Raw genomic sequence first — 14,787 nt, 5'->3', positions numbered from 1 at the left:
TAACTTAATAAGCAACTTCCAACAGGAATTACTTTGCAAATCTTTACAAATCTGATGCCCAGATATATTTTAGCTAGTACATTTTCTTTGCCTAGAAAACCCTTTAATTTAGCCAAGAAAAGTACAATTACCCTGTATGATTGGCTTTTGCTGAACCTACTTAGGATTTTTTAAATTTCTGATTTATACAATTAATTACACTATGATCCAGCTTTGTTCAAAAACCTCCATGATGTAGGATTACTATGCCAGTAATTACCCAGATCACATATCTCCCTAAAACATATACATGTTTGTTTTCCTGCAACAAATACAATTTGCAGTCTGATGAACTCCTTAAAAATACTTGCTACCAAATTAATTTACTATAAGAAAATCACGAGAAGAAATATGAAAACAAAACTTTAACAACATTTTTTGTGGTCATGTGGAAAATATATTTCAATAATCAGCAGAAGGTTATCAAATTACATTTTGCTGACCTCTGGTTTGCAGTGGGTAACATCTAAAAAATAAATAAGTCATGAATATTATAATCTGTCTACTTTTAATGTACTCCATCAAATTTAAATGAGACAAAGGATTAAAGCTAAAATTTAAAATCTTAAAACTAGAAGGGCTTATTTTTAGCCTTAGGACAGCCCAGCATTTAAATAAGACCAATTGGAACTGGGAATGAAAATGAACTCTTAATTTTATTAATCTCCTTACACTGTTGTGCATTGTTCTGAGTCACCAAAATATGCATAGCTTCTGAACAGCCTGACACTTTGCTTTGCATTTCATGCTATATTTTAAGAAATATGTATCATATATCACTTGTTAATGGTTTCTGTGGGAGGAGATGAGTAATTAGGGACTTGTGAAATTGGGGCAGGGTACGTTTTTATAACTGATAACATAAGCTCACAGGATGGCTGCAGTTCAACAAAGGGCTTAGCTCGCACTGTTCTATAAATAAGCACAGGAAATTAGATTAAAATTTTTAAATTAGATTGCCAAGATTTTCAAAAGTGACCAAAGGATCTGTGTGTCTTGCTTTGGGACCCCCACTATGAACTACTTCTCAGAATCCTCATGTCTGACACCTTTTGAAAATAATTTCATTTCAGAAAGATTTTATTTCTTCAGCCTTAAATATATATATATATATATATTTTTTTTTTTTTTTTTTTTTTGTGAAGGATTTAGCTAGACTCAGAAAAAAAAAAACCAACAAAGAGAGCAAGCAGGACTACTCTTATAATTAATTTGTCTAGTAACATGTTATATCTAGCACTTTATGGCATTTAAAATTTTCTTTATAAGGATGAATTATAGTCACCTAAGTCCTTCTGTATGGGTTTTTTAGTGTAAAGTATTTGGTTTTAATATTAATAGGAAGAACAGTTCTTACAGTCCTTACAGTTCCTCCCTCTTCACTATTGTGTTGAAATTTTATTTAGAAATATAATGAATGTTTAAATTTTGTTGGTTTTCTTTCCTAAACATTGGTAGAATACGAGATATTCCCATTTAGAGTCTTGGAGAATTTGTCTGGGCTTTGTAAATAAACCAGTCATATTGTTTAGGGCTTAAATGCTTGAGTTTCCAGCAGAGGAGGGAGGAATGGAGACATTTTTCCTCCTCTGGTGTTTAAAAAGTAGTCTGATATCTGACAGTAGATACCTACTCAATACAGCTAACATACTAAAGCAGGCTTGTAACTACAGTTTATGACTATGTTGTGAGATTCAAGGGCACTCTCCAAAGCCCTTGGAAAGCTCAAACTGTGTTTGGATTTGGTGCTGTTATAGAACCAGGGGCTCTCCACTCCACCTGGCTATGGTTTGGTTTCCAACAAGAGAAAAGTGGAGGCCAAGAAAGACACTGGTGTGGATGATGTGGATATCATGGAAATTTTCAAAGTACACCTTACCTTGACATGTGGACTATATTTACTACAACAGACCCAATTTTTAAGAAAGCCTGGAAAATGGTCGATACAGTTTTCTCTTTTGCAGATGGGATTTGGGAATATCCTGTGTATGTATCTGTGTTACATTTTTAAAAGAGAATGAAACACATACTCCAGAGAATGAAACTTTATTCCCCTTTTCTTAAATTGTGAAGGATCTTTTCACTCAGTACTATGTCATTGGTTTAGTTGTTTATGAAACAAAACAGTAAAAAAACAATGTTGAGGATGGAAAATGTCCTAATAGATGCTACACATGAACTGAGCATAAATTAATGTTAGTAACATAGTAACAGATATAAAGCAAAAACAAGGAAATGGTTGAATGTAAGGCCTGGTTTTTCTTCTGCTGCTGTTCGAACTATTCCAGCTGTTGTTATCATTTCAAAAATAGGTCCTAACAGAACTGAAACACCTAAAACCTTATCTAGTACCTGCATTTGAAAATTGTACAGGGAAGACAGTTACATGTACAAATATTTAATGAAAGAGAATCTTTAAATTCTTATTAAGAAGATTGCCAGCTGCATAAAAATGGAGATTGAATAGACCAGCCTCTATTCCTTGAATTATAAGCCTGTGTAAAAGGATTTGGGACACCTGAACAAAAAAGATAAATGGACAATTATTGCAGTTGAAATTGGAAGCAATTTAGATGAGCCAACTGGCAAGTAGGGTTTTTGCTGGTCTGGTCATACAGAGGGCAGGAACAAACAGTATTTGTGGATAAATGTGAAAAGTTTTAAATTTTGAAAAAACAAAAAAATAGTAAAGGAAATGTGACATGTCCTTGCACTTCTAACTCACTACATGAAGTCAGGCTGAGGGAAAATGTCAGGTAGGTTTGTCACCAAGAATAAAGCGTGTCCTGAACTAGCAACTCCTCCTTTTCTTTCTCTCTTCTGTCCCTAATAGACAGATATACAAATTACAAATTACAGTACCAAAATTAAATGTCCAAGCAGCACCTGGCAGGAGTCTGCATGTTGTCTCATTCCACTCCTGTGCTACTCCATGTAAATCTGTATTGATGGTACCACACATTGGCTAAGCCTGCACACCTACTCCTTCTGCCAGTCCTTCCATGTCTCTCAGAGATCAACTTATGCATCCAGCTTTTATGCATGAAATTATTGTAGTGTGTGGAGGGTAAATAATGTTTAAGAGAACAGTTGAACTCTATTAACAGCTTTGAAGGTGGGAGGGAAATAGCAGAAGAAGCCACATTTACTTTGATGACACTCTCACTGCTCAGCTGAAATGCAGGAAATGTGGCTCCCAATGCTGTTCAGAGACAATCTGAATGACTTTGTGAGTATTTTGATGCAAGTGGAGATAAAGACTCAGAACAAATTCATTGTGTGGAGGAGGAACTGCACAACAGCAGATCTTTTTCCTCAGCTACTGAGTCTTAAAGTCAAAGTTCCTTTGTGTGGATCTCTACACCATATACCAAAAGTATATATACTGTATGTTAGGTATATATGCAGGCTATTTCAGTCAGTATTCTAAACTCTTCCTGTAAAGCCTGCTTCTTTGCTATGTGTCTGTACAGCAGTTCGAATCTATGAGGTAAATAAGTAAAATTATGTCTTTAATTTTCTAAAACAGGTATTATACAAAATAAAAGATTTTGTTTCTCAAGAAGAGTAGACAACTGTTTTCTTATATGATACATTAAGGTTTACATTCTTAAAGGGTTTCCTGGACTCAGGCCCCAAAAGCAAGTAAAGTGGTATATTGTAAGCAAAAATGGAAGTATTTTTGCTATTACTAAAAAAAAAATAATGAAGTATTTTGTCTTTGTGTCATCGCTCAGATTTGAATATAAAGACACCAAAGAAAGTCTAATTTTTATCAGCACACAGTAAAATAAAATCTTACTTTAAAATCTGAACTTTAAAATCATTTGGAAATGATGCAATTGAAGATAATTTAGGTCCAGTAGATAAAGCTGAAGAAGAAATAAGACAAATGCAGAAACTACTACATTTAACAATGCATCAAATGCCATCATCTCTTATTTTTGACTCAGTTATCCTTGACATCTATGGAAGCTGGTCTTCAGCATCTCCAAAGGCTGAACTCCAAGAAGATAGAGAACAGGCAGTCAACAGAAGAAAGAAGAAGAAATATTAATTGGCAAAGTAGTTCTGCCAAAACATTACTTTGTTACCTTTTTAGTTGGAAAAAAAAAGGGATAACATCTTGTGGAAAGCACAGTGATGCACCTGCACAGAAAAGAAACAAATCATTAAAAGGACACATCTAGATGCTATAAACTCTTATATCTTTGACGGCTGACAATCCTGCAGCTGAATCTAGAGCTGTTGCTGTCTCCTCACAGGCATATGTGAGTTGAACTTCCAGGAGGTGTAAATCACAGAGATCAAATCTCTCACTTCTACCCGTGGGTATATTAAAAAATGTGGATATAGGCAGGTGCATCTATTACTGCTTCTCTCTCTGTTTTATGTATGACGCAGAGTTGTCAGTGCATGTTTGGGGATCCTGGTGCCTTTCAGGAGACATACATGAGAGGATGGCTGCTTTATAAAGTTCTCTTAGACATAAGCTGGCTGTTGCCATGCTCTGCTCTCCCCAAGCAGCTGCATTTTGGGATATGCATATTACCAGACTAAGACATATCTAAGAAATTTGCAATAGTAATAACATTATTGGTAGAAAGCAACATGACTACCTGTTCCATCCTAATTCTAGATCATTCTCTTGGATTTAGGTGCTGAAATACTTCTTTGAACATATTGATAGAGCCTGATTGTTTCTGTTTGAGAAATAATCACATTTATTTATTATTTAGTCTTTTTTGTGAATATAAAGTTTAAAATTAGTTCTTCCCTATATGTTCCTAGGAAACTACTAATTTCTACATAACTGCTTTCTGACCCCATATAATAACTATGAAATTTATCCAGTAATTGCTGCTCCAAGGTTACTGAGAAGAGAACTTGCGTTTCAGCAAAACCCCAGGATTTCAGCAAATAAGTCATCTAAGGTGCAGGACGAAAGAGAGTGCAATAATTTATACAGAGCTTTATTTTGGTTTTTCCTTTACACAATAGAAATTAATTATTTTTGCTAGTTGTTGGCAATTATTCATGTTGTATTTCTGGTGAGTTTGGATTCATTAACTAATATACAGATTCGAGACCTGTGTTAAATTAAATTGGAATATAAACAAAATAAGCAATCCAGAATAATATCGCATCATATAAAGATGACTAAATAGTGATACTATCAAGAATTCATGTTTTGTTAGCGTTTTTAATTTCTCACACAAAATAATGAACAGTAATTATTTCTTATTCACTTTCCTTTTTGGTAGGTGATAAAAGCACTGTTCAAGAGAGGAATCTGTGGTGTCAGCCCTTTCCCATTTGCCCAGGAGCCCTTATTCAAACCAGAAATAAAATGGTTAAGTAAAAAGAAAAAAGGCTTGGAAGGGTTAATGGGAGCAACTATAAACTTTGGATGCACAAACTATTTCCACATTAGTGCTATCTTGGTTTTTGGTTGTTGTTTTTTTTTTCTGTGCACACAAGGTACACTTGCTGTTGTCCAGTAAAAAGTAGCAAAACCTTTTTTTTTTTTAACTGTATTATTTTACTGGATGGTGGACAAACTGTCAGTTGTACATTGTGTTTCTTACATTCTTCCTCAAATTTGAGCTGATTATTAAAATAATATTTAAAAATATTTTTTGGAAATTGAAACACTATTTTGGGTCATACTGTCTCTTTATAAGCTGTCATTTCAGCTAACAATGTTATTTCACCAACAATGTATCCTTCCTGCACTGTAATTGTTTTAGGCATGACTACTTTCTCATTGCATGCAGCTACTCTTGCTTATTAGAAATAGTATGTGCTGTATTTAGCTATAAACCTATTCATAAAGTACTTCATTAGAATTATTTAAATTAGAATTAGTTAAGTGATGGGTTGCTAAAAAGAAATGCCTGGATTTATTATTTATCAAGTAAAACCACCATACAAATATTTTACGCTTTTATGATTATTCCATTCCATTTAAGATGGAATGATTAGTTTATTTCAAACTACCATTATTTCAAGAGCATTTTGTGATTCCTATTCTGTTACTACAATTTTTTTCCCTAGAAGACTTAGCAAGATTTGTAGCTAGCATAAGATTTTGTTGTTACTAGTAGGCTGAATGATCAGCATCCAGATGGACCAGTAGCTCATTTCCTGTCTTCTGCAGGTGTCTATTGACATATAGGAAGCAATTTCTTCCTGGCAGTAAAATGATTTTACTTGGTTTGGATGGACAACCTTGTTGACTAGTTTCCTTGACACTGACATGAATCAATAAGGACACAATCCATTCTATGTTCATGAAGCTGAGGTGGTCATCACAGTAAACTGCTTATTATGCATTACCACTTACACCTAAACGTGAGAGAGGAGAGCCAATGTCTTGTAGTCTTAGATTCCAAGCTCTCTAACAAACTTGGACTGCTGGTTCCAAGAATCTAAGGATCATAAATACTGCATGCAAAATATCATACTAAGGTTTTCAGGACATAATACCTGTTTAAATTGACACAAATTAAATCAACACGTGGACTCTGTTGGAAGTTTTGGTACAATAAATCCTAGTAAACCCTTTTGTTCCTGCTTTAATAAGTTACCTTTTCATTTAGGCTGAAGTTTCTTCACCATCAATTAAATTTATTGCTTAGTTTTCTCCTATTTTAATGTGCTACATATAGAACATCTTCTCCAGTATCTTACCTTTAAATCAATTCATTGCTTCCAAATCAGTTGTCTCATCTTACCTTAGTTTCTACAACATGTCTACACGAGACTCTAAGAGCTAAATAATTTCTTTTTTTGTTCTTTGGTTTTTCACTTACTGGGTTTGCACATTGGAAACATTTTCTCTTGTTTCTTTGTATCTAGAGGCTTCTAATCAAGTACACCTGAAACCGTTGTGTCCTTCAGTTTTAACTGCTTGATTTGGTTAGCTTTACCTTGAAGACTTTCAATTCTCAATGGCTTTTCAACATATAAATTAAATGTTTCACCTGAAATTTGATTGAACATAGATGCTTTCAATACCTTTACTCATTATCTCTTAAGTATGTTCATTAATCAACATTTCCTATTTTAAATAAAAATGTATTATTCTGACACTTGTGATTACGGTCTCCTAGCAACTTTCTCCAACCTGTCCTTTTCATTTCTGTGGTCTAAGGCCAGAAAGGAGTGAAGATAACTCTAATTCTGCATGTGGTTTAATCCTTTTCTCCATGTGGTATAACTTTAATTTGTTAAAGGAGCTGATATCTATAATTTCATTGGACTAATGATAAAGTACAGTATTAAACTTCCATTCTACATGTCAGTGTAACCTATATCGTGGAAAGAAAAATCTTCTCCCATATATTCACTTGGAGCCTGCAGTTAGCAGGCTGATTGTTTTTCACACAGAAAACTCCAGCAAGGCATCTTAAAGGAAAAACTTAATTCAATAGGTTTTTTTCAATATCTCAGTAAGAATCAACTTTTTTTTTCATTTTACATGCTGCTCTCCTCAATCCAAGTGGCTGCATGAGGTAAATTTTCTTGTCCCCAGTTGCCAAGTGCATTCTCATTTTTCAAGTCCTCCTTAAGCTTTTCTCTGAAATTACTTCCTCTTCTTTTTATGTCCCTATACCTATAGGTTTTTTTTTTCTCCTGGAACATATTTTCGTGTCCTGTCACAGCTCATTCTTACAAAATTGTGTAAACTCTTCTCCTTAGGTGCCTGATCTTACAATCTCTGGCACCCTGTGGGACAGCTGCACTGCTTTCAGAAGAGGGAAGTCTAATTCTACAAGAGTAGATCTTAAAAATAATAGTTCATAAACCACCATATATCTTTATACATGTATAAATTTACATATGAAGGAACCCATTCTTCCTTGCTATCAGGGTGCAATTTCTCATTTTTCACCACACTTGAATTTAGGGTTCAACAGATCTGTTTGTGCTGGCTTGCACTTACTCCATAGCTCTATCTTCATGGATACACAAGGAGAACGCATGACTAATGGCATCAGTGTTCATCCTTTCTATGTAAACCAAATCTGTGAAATTAAGTCTCTGATCCCGTTCTGGAATTCAAATTTGCTAGTCATCCATATTGTTTACAACACAATTTAATACAGACATGAAGGAAACATTCTGTAAATTTTTGAAGGAGTGAGAACTTGCATATGCTGAGGGCTTTAGTATGGACTCAGGCTTTTATTTCTATAATCTGCATAGGGCAAATACAGGTAGCTTGAGGGCATTGTCCTCTAGGGGGTATGACAAATTCAGTTTTTCTTTGTTGAGACAGTCAACATCCTTGTCCTGTGTGATTTTGAGCCAGATATAAGTTTAGGAAGAAAGAGCCTAGGGGACAGGCTTTTAAGGCATGCTTAAACCCAGTCTAGGCTTTGCCCCATTGTCTTTGCAGAGAAAGAACTTGAATGGGAATGAAGACATTATTTCTGTAGCACTGTTTTTAAGAAATCATGGATTCTAGCCTGGAAACGTGGGCACCAGGAGTTTGAGCTCCTTTGCTTGTTCTAACAGTCACAGGAGGGAAACCACTCAAGGATTCTGCCTGGGAAAGAAATGAACTGGAGAAGCAACAAAGAAGTAGGGAACGTGCTGGGGCACACAAAGATCCTTCTGCAGCACCAGTGATGTCAAAGTTGAAGCTGATGCTGCTTTTATGACTCCCTAATTCTAGTGGTGTCTTTTTTTTGTGGGGGTTAATGGAAGAAGGCAGCATGGATCTTGTCTGTTTTTTATCTACTATTGAGCTCAGTGACACTGAACAATCTGAGAATACTTGCAATACATGGAGAATACTTACCATGTGAAATGCATCTGAAATTACTTAAGAAATTAAGTCTCTCTGGTTGTTTATAGATATAAATGCACCCCGTTGGGCTTAGGCACTCAAAGCCATCTTCTTATGATGGGTAGTGAATTTACTAACATATATGAGAACAGTGTCATGTATACTGGCCAGAGCACCAAAAAAAACCCAGGTCCAGACAGGTTTAATTTTCCAGTGTAGGTATAGTGAAGCTGTGAAATGTTGAGTTCCTGAATCTGATCTGGTCAACAAAAGTCAATCAGGTCTGTATTCTCCTGTTTTCTCAAACTTTGAACAAATGTTTCTTCTTTAGAACTTTCACCATTCATTTTTTATCATCAAATTACACACTATTTTTTTGGATACAAATACAGGATAAGGCACTGAGGAAGTGCTCATTGAAACACTTCCAATCATTTACCAGCAGTTCTGGATAACTAGGGAGATCCCTGTTCAGGGGAGGTTGGCAAATGTGGCACTCATCTCCAAGAAGGGACAGAAAAAGAACCTGGGGAACTACGAGTCTTTCAGCCTGACCTCAATGCCAGGGAAGATCATGGAGCTGATCATCTTGAGTACCATCGCATGGCACGTGCAGGATGATCAGAGTATCAGTCTAAGCCAGCCTGCATTTGTAAAAGGCAGATCCTGCTTGACTTCATCCTACCTGCTGCCTCACGTCAAGTCCTGTGTGTAGTTTTGGGTGCTACAATGTAAGACATGAAGCTGCTAGAGAGTGTCCAATGGAGGGCAACAAAGATGATGAAGGGCCTTGAGGAGCAGCTGAGGTCACTCGGTCTGCTCAGCCTGAAGATGACACTGAAGGGAGAGTTAAGGGACAAGCACCCATCTCTTCTCTCTGGTGACAAATGACAGCTGGCTGACCAAGAAGGCCAGTGCCATCCTGGCTTATTACAGCAAGAGTGTGGCCAGGAGGACAATGACAGTGATTGTTCCCCTGTATTTGGAACTGGTGAAGCCAGAGCTCAAGTCTGTGCTCAGTTTTAGGCCCTTCATTACAAAAAAAATATTGAGGTGCTGGAGTATGTCCAGAGAAAGGCAACAGGACTGGTGAGGGGGCTGGAGAACAAGTCTTCTGAGGAGCAGCAGAGGAAGCTGGGGTTGTTTAGCCTGAGGGATAGGAAACTCAGGGGGATCTTTTTGATCTCTACTCCATGAAAGAAAACTGTGTTGAGGTGGGAGGGGAGGTAGTTTCTTTGCCTGAACAAGAAGTGATAGGATGAGAGGAACTGGCCTCATGTGGCACTGGGGGGACTTAAATTGCCTATTAGGAAAAACTTCTTTATGGAAAAGGTTGTCAAGCATTGGAACAGGCTTCCCAGGGAAGTGGTTGAGTCATCATCCTGGAGGTATGTAAACGATTTATAAATGTGGTACTTGGGGACATGGATTGGTGGTGGACCTGACAGGTGGTAGGGCAATGGCTGGATTTGATGATCTTAGAGGTCTTTTACAAATTAAATAATTCTTCGATTCTGTGATTCTAGATTGGATCTTACTGGTTTTATTGATCCACACATGTTTGGAGGAATGTTCTCTCTATGCTACTTTAAGAATAGCAGCAATGGATAAAACAAAATGGGAAATAGGAGACTTACAGCAAGACTTAAAGCTGTATAGAACATTTACCTGCTGACTTAATCTGTGCATTTTGCTACTATCAGCTTCTTCTCTAAGGGCTAAATTCAACCTCCTCTTGGAGATATATATATATATAAAAAAAAATTCCTCCTACTGGAAAAAACAATCTCTTTCTGGTTCCTGCTGCTTGCCAGCTACTGTTCTGGTTTCTCTGCTTCAAACTTTCTCCATACCTTTTCACTTTCATCCTAATATATTCCTTTGTCTCCTTTCCCTCCTTCAGCTATCAGAATTGAATTTTGTATCTACATAAGTTAATGCAGTGGAAATATAGTAGGGTGGATTCTATATGTTATACAGAATAGAATTAAACAAAATTGCACACACTTGTAAGAAGTAGTTTTTAGGTCTATCCTTTATTTCTGGCTCATTGTGAAAAACAGAATTGAATTAACCAGTTAATTACTGGTTCTTAGAAAAATAAACTATTTTTTTTTTAAAGGAAGAAAAAAGGCAGGTTTATTAGACAATGAAAATTAGTGGCTGATTACTATGGGAAATTTCTATATTTTTAAGGATTAAATGAGAAGGAAAGAATGAAAGAAGGAAGAAAGAAGAAACAAAGAAGAGAAAGAATGAAGAAAAGGAGAGACAACTATGTAACCCAGTTACATCTTGTTTAACCTCAAAGGAAGATTTTGCTCTCCTGCAAGTTATTCACTTATGCACTTGCTATGAAATCAGCATTGTGAGTAAGTTGATAGCCTGTACAGGGAAGGAAAGAATGGCAAGCTGATTACTTTATGGTTATTTCACAAAACTGATGAGACAGCAAATGATATTCAATCCTATTAAAAAGACTAAGCACAGTCTTTTTTCTACACTTAAAAAAAAAAAATTCCTACATTCCTTGTGCTGGGATTGGATGATATGATTCTACAATTCAGGGAGTCTGCAGAACATCTGCAATGAAATTGGTTTTCTGTGGAAAACTGATGAATCACTTACTGCCAATGACTGGAAGGAAAAGTACTTGTTTATGCCCTTATGTAATGAATTTTTATGAGGTGAAGTTTGCTGTTTATAAAAAATATACTTTCAGTCGCTGCAGATGTAAAATAATAGAATTCAGAATTTAGACCACCACATTAGTGAAAAGGCAGTCACTAACAGAATATCATCATCTACAAGCCAAAAAGGGGCTTTTACTTCTGTAATAGAATTAAAATTTCCATCCATTCCATAAGGTCTTACAAGAAGGGAAAAAAAAAAAAAAAAAAAAAAAAGCAAGGACAATATTAAGAGCTACCTTTGTTAACATATCATAAAATTAATACTTTTACCAAAAAGTATGTGTTCTGCTTCAAAAAAATCTAAATCATGTTCACGAGCAGTTCCTGAGAATGTAAGCAGTGTCTCTCTATAATCATGGAAAATCAGTTAAATGCTTTTCCTTGAATGTCCCCCAACAACCCCTTTAAAGCATGAGTTAAAGTAATAGCTTAGGTGTAAGAACTGACCATTTCCCCATGAAAAGCAACTTCTCACAATCATATGCATCTTTTGAGTGTTTAATGCCTGCAAATTAATTAGTGGAGCTACTTTAAAGAATTAACCAAAATGTTTTATTCTTACATTCAGCAAGAGTTGGGTTTTATTGCTACAATCTTTTCATTTCTTTTAGAATCTTGAGACATTTCTGTAAAGTATTTCACAGCTTGAATGTTATTTCTTTTTTGATCCTGCCATGTATTTCCAGAAATAGCTGTAGGTGACTGGAAATGTGCAGATATCTATTCTTAATGACTAATGCATTTTGCATTTCTGCAGCAAAAGCTGTTTTGCTGTGTATGTGAAAAACTTTCAAGTGCCATTTTCTTCATACTTCTAATCTCCATATCCTGATATCTATATTGGTTCTGCAAGTATGGATAATGCATCAGGTTTTTTTGGATCAATTTATATTTTTATGAAGTTGGGGTTTTGTGGCACTAAGCAATGATGCAATGAGCAACCTGCACTTTTTTTGTGCCTTGACACTCTACTACCTTTGAAACTGTTGTAGGGTGACTACTGTTGCTGCTGTCAGTCACAGGGATTGTGAAAGGATGCGAGATAAGATAGCATACTGCAGGACCTTCTGCAATAGCCAGAGTTTGCTTAAACCTGGAGGCAACCAGCCAAACACAACTGGACTGTTACCCAATTTTCCACAACACATATAACAGAAGCTGTGCCACTTGGCTAATTGCCCATCTCATGCTTGCATCTGCAGCATGCTCTGGATATTCCAGCATTGCTTTTGGAGAAGAAATATCACACACCACATGGGACTGTTTTGTCCTCTGTATATGGAATGAACAGCAGTAAGTGCAGTTTTTGCATACAATAAGCCCTCTGAAATCCTCCTGTTCCTTACCCTGCAGCCACATTCCTCTAGAGCTCTGATTCTGATGTCCAGCCCCTGCCTCCAGTTTTGCCCTGTTCTTACCATTTTAATACAGAATAAATCAGGGATAGGTTGCTATTATTGGTAGCGTAGCAGTCATGGATATGTTACAGCCTCTATGAAAAGTGTCCTGAAGCAATGGTCATTACTTGTTCTTTATCTTTGAACCATGTGATTTTGCTAGGTGGAGCAAACCATGGGATCCACAATCTTTGGTAGCAGCCTAAGTCAAAAGAGGCTGGAGTTAGAAGTTATGAATAAAAACTGCATACACATCACCAAAGCTTTTATTAATTACAGAGAGACTGTTTTGTGGCAATGGTAATCTCTCGTGAGAAACCTATTTAAGTGCAGACACAAAAGCATTTTAAGAAAAGCTTAATTATCCCTGGATCTGCATTATGCACACTGCCTCTTATGCCTTGTCACAAGTCATGCATCTCTACACAGATAATTGGCTCACATAGTATGTTCACAGTTTCTGTTGTGGTTTAATGCATCTGAAATTAAGATGAAGACCAGCGACAAACTGGGTGTCAACATCCATAATACCAAGCCCTTACTGCAACCCACACAACCATGATGAAAAACTTTGTATCAAAATTGGGTACAATGGGAGAGAATTCATCCAGAGTAACCACGTAACAGGCAGTAGACCTCAACAGAACAGGACAAGTTTCAAAACTCTTCAAAGGTACTACATAGTCTCATAGAAGAGTCAGTACTGCCACAGATGCAATTTATTGTCTTTGCCTGCTGCAACAGGCACTCTCCTAGAGGCCAATCCCCAGGGAGTGCCCTGCCTTTAGGCAGAAAACCCTGATCCTTTATGCACCCTGTCTTCAGGCCACAAAGGAGAACTAACTACAGAGGGTATGCGGGCCATCTTGTTAGGGAATCAGGTACCTGAAAACTACTGAACTTGTAAAATGTGAGCTTTTTTCCATTACGACAATGTACCTCCAAGGATTATCCTTGACACAGTTACTGCATCAGAGGTATCCCTGCCAACTGCACAACCTGGAGATGCTATCTAGGGTTATTTCCTTGGCACAGTGTCTCCTGAAGGACTATTTAGATAAGGACTTTAAACAAAATGGCATACCAGCTATTGGCAAGTAAAAGCAAGGGAACATGATGGGATGCTTTGGTCACGTTAATGAAAGTTGACAGTTTTGCAGTCAAGAATTTAGAGAGAAGATTGCAATGAATACAGAAAACACTGGAAGAGAGGAGTCAGCTTTTCCCCCCTCTCCTGAGCTACTCCAACATGCTGTGATTAGTTTTCCATTACAGGTCTTCCAATATAGCCTAATGAAGAGCATTTATGAGACTGACAACCTTTTTTCCTCTGAAGTATCCTTGAAATATGTCCCTGAAAGTAGACAGGTATGAGATGAATGGTAGCACACCAGTCAACTTTATTATACTTTGCACCAGTTTGTTCTCTTAGGAGACCCATGATCAGAGAGGCATGAGCTAAGGATTTTATACTTATTAAAAACTGCCTGCAAGACATAGAACTAACTGCACCTGCTGCTGTACAAGTCTGCCCACACCACACCTCTTATCTGAAACAGATCTGCATATTTGTACGCAGATCAACGGAGTTTGAGAATTCTAAAACCCCATGTGTGCTCTAGAGAACAGAAAAGATGACTAGCTGGCTTTAGCAGATGTGCTACAAACCTGCCTGCACATGTTTGTGATTTTTCTGGTGCCAGTCTGGGAGGGATTCTACACACAAATGTCCTCTCCTTGAACGGTATTTGGCCACGCTTGTGCCAGCTCCTTGCTTTGGAAGTGCAGTCCCCTGTAATGGCAGAAACTTACGATGGGGGTGACAATTTAGGTGAAAGTTTTAATGTTGTCAGCATGCAAA

The sequence above is a fragment of the Pseudopodoces humilis genome, chromosome 1, assembly GCF_049639895.1.
Source record: "Pseudopodoces humilis isolate 2021_Gansu_Grassland_sample_001 chromosome 1, ASM4963989v1, whole genome shotgun sequence".
Classification (NCBI taxonomy): Eukaryota; Metazoa; Chordata; class Aves; order Passeriformes; family Paridae; genus Pseudopodoces; species Pseudopodoces humilis.
This window is presented reverse-complemented; position numbering follows the sequence as displayed.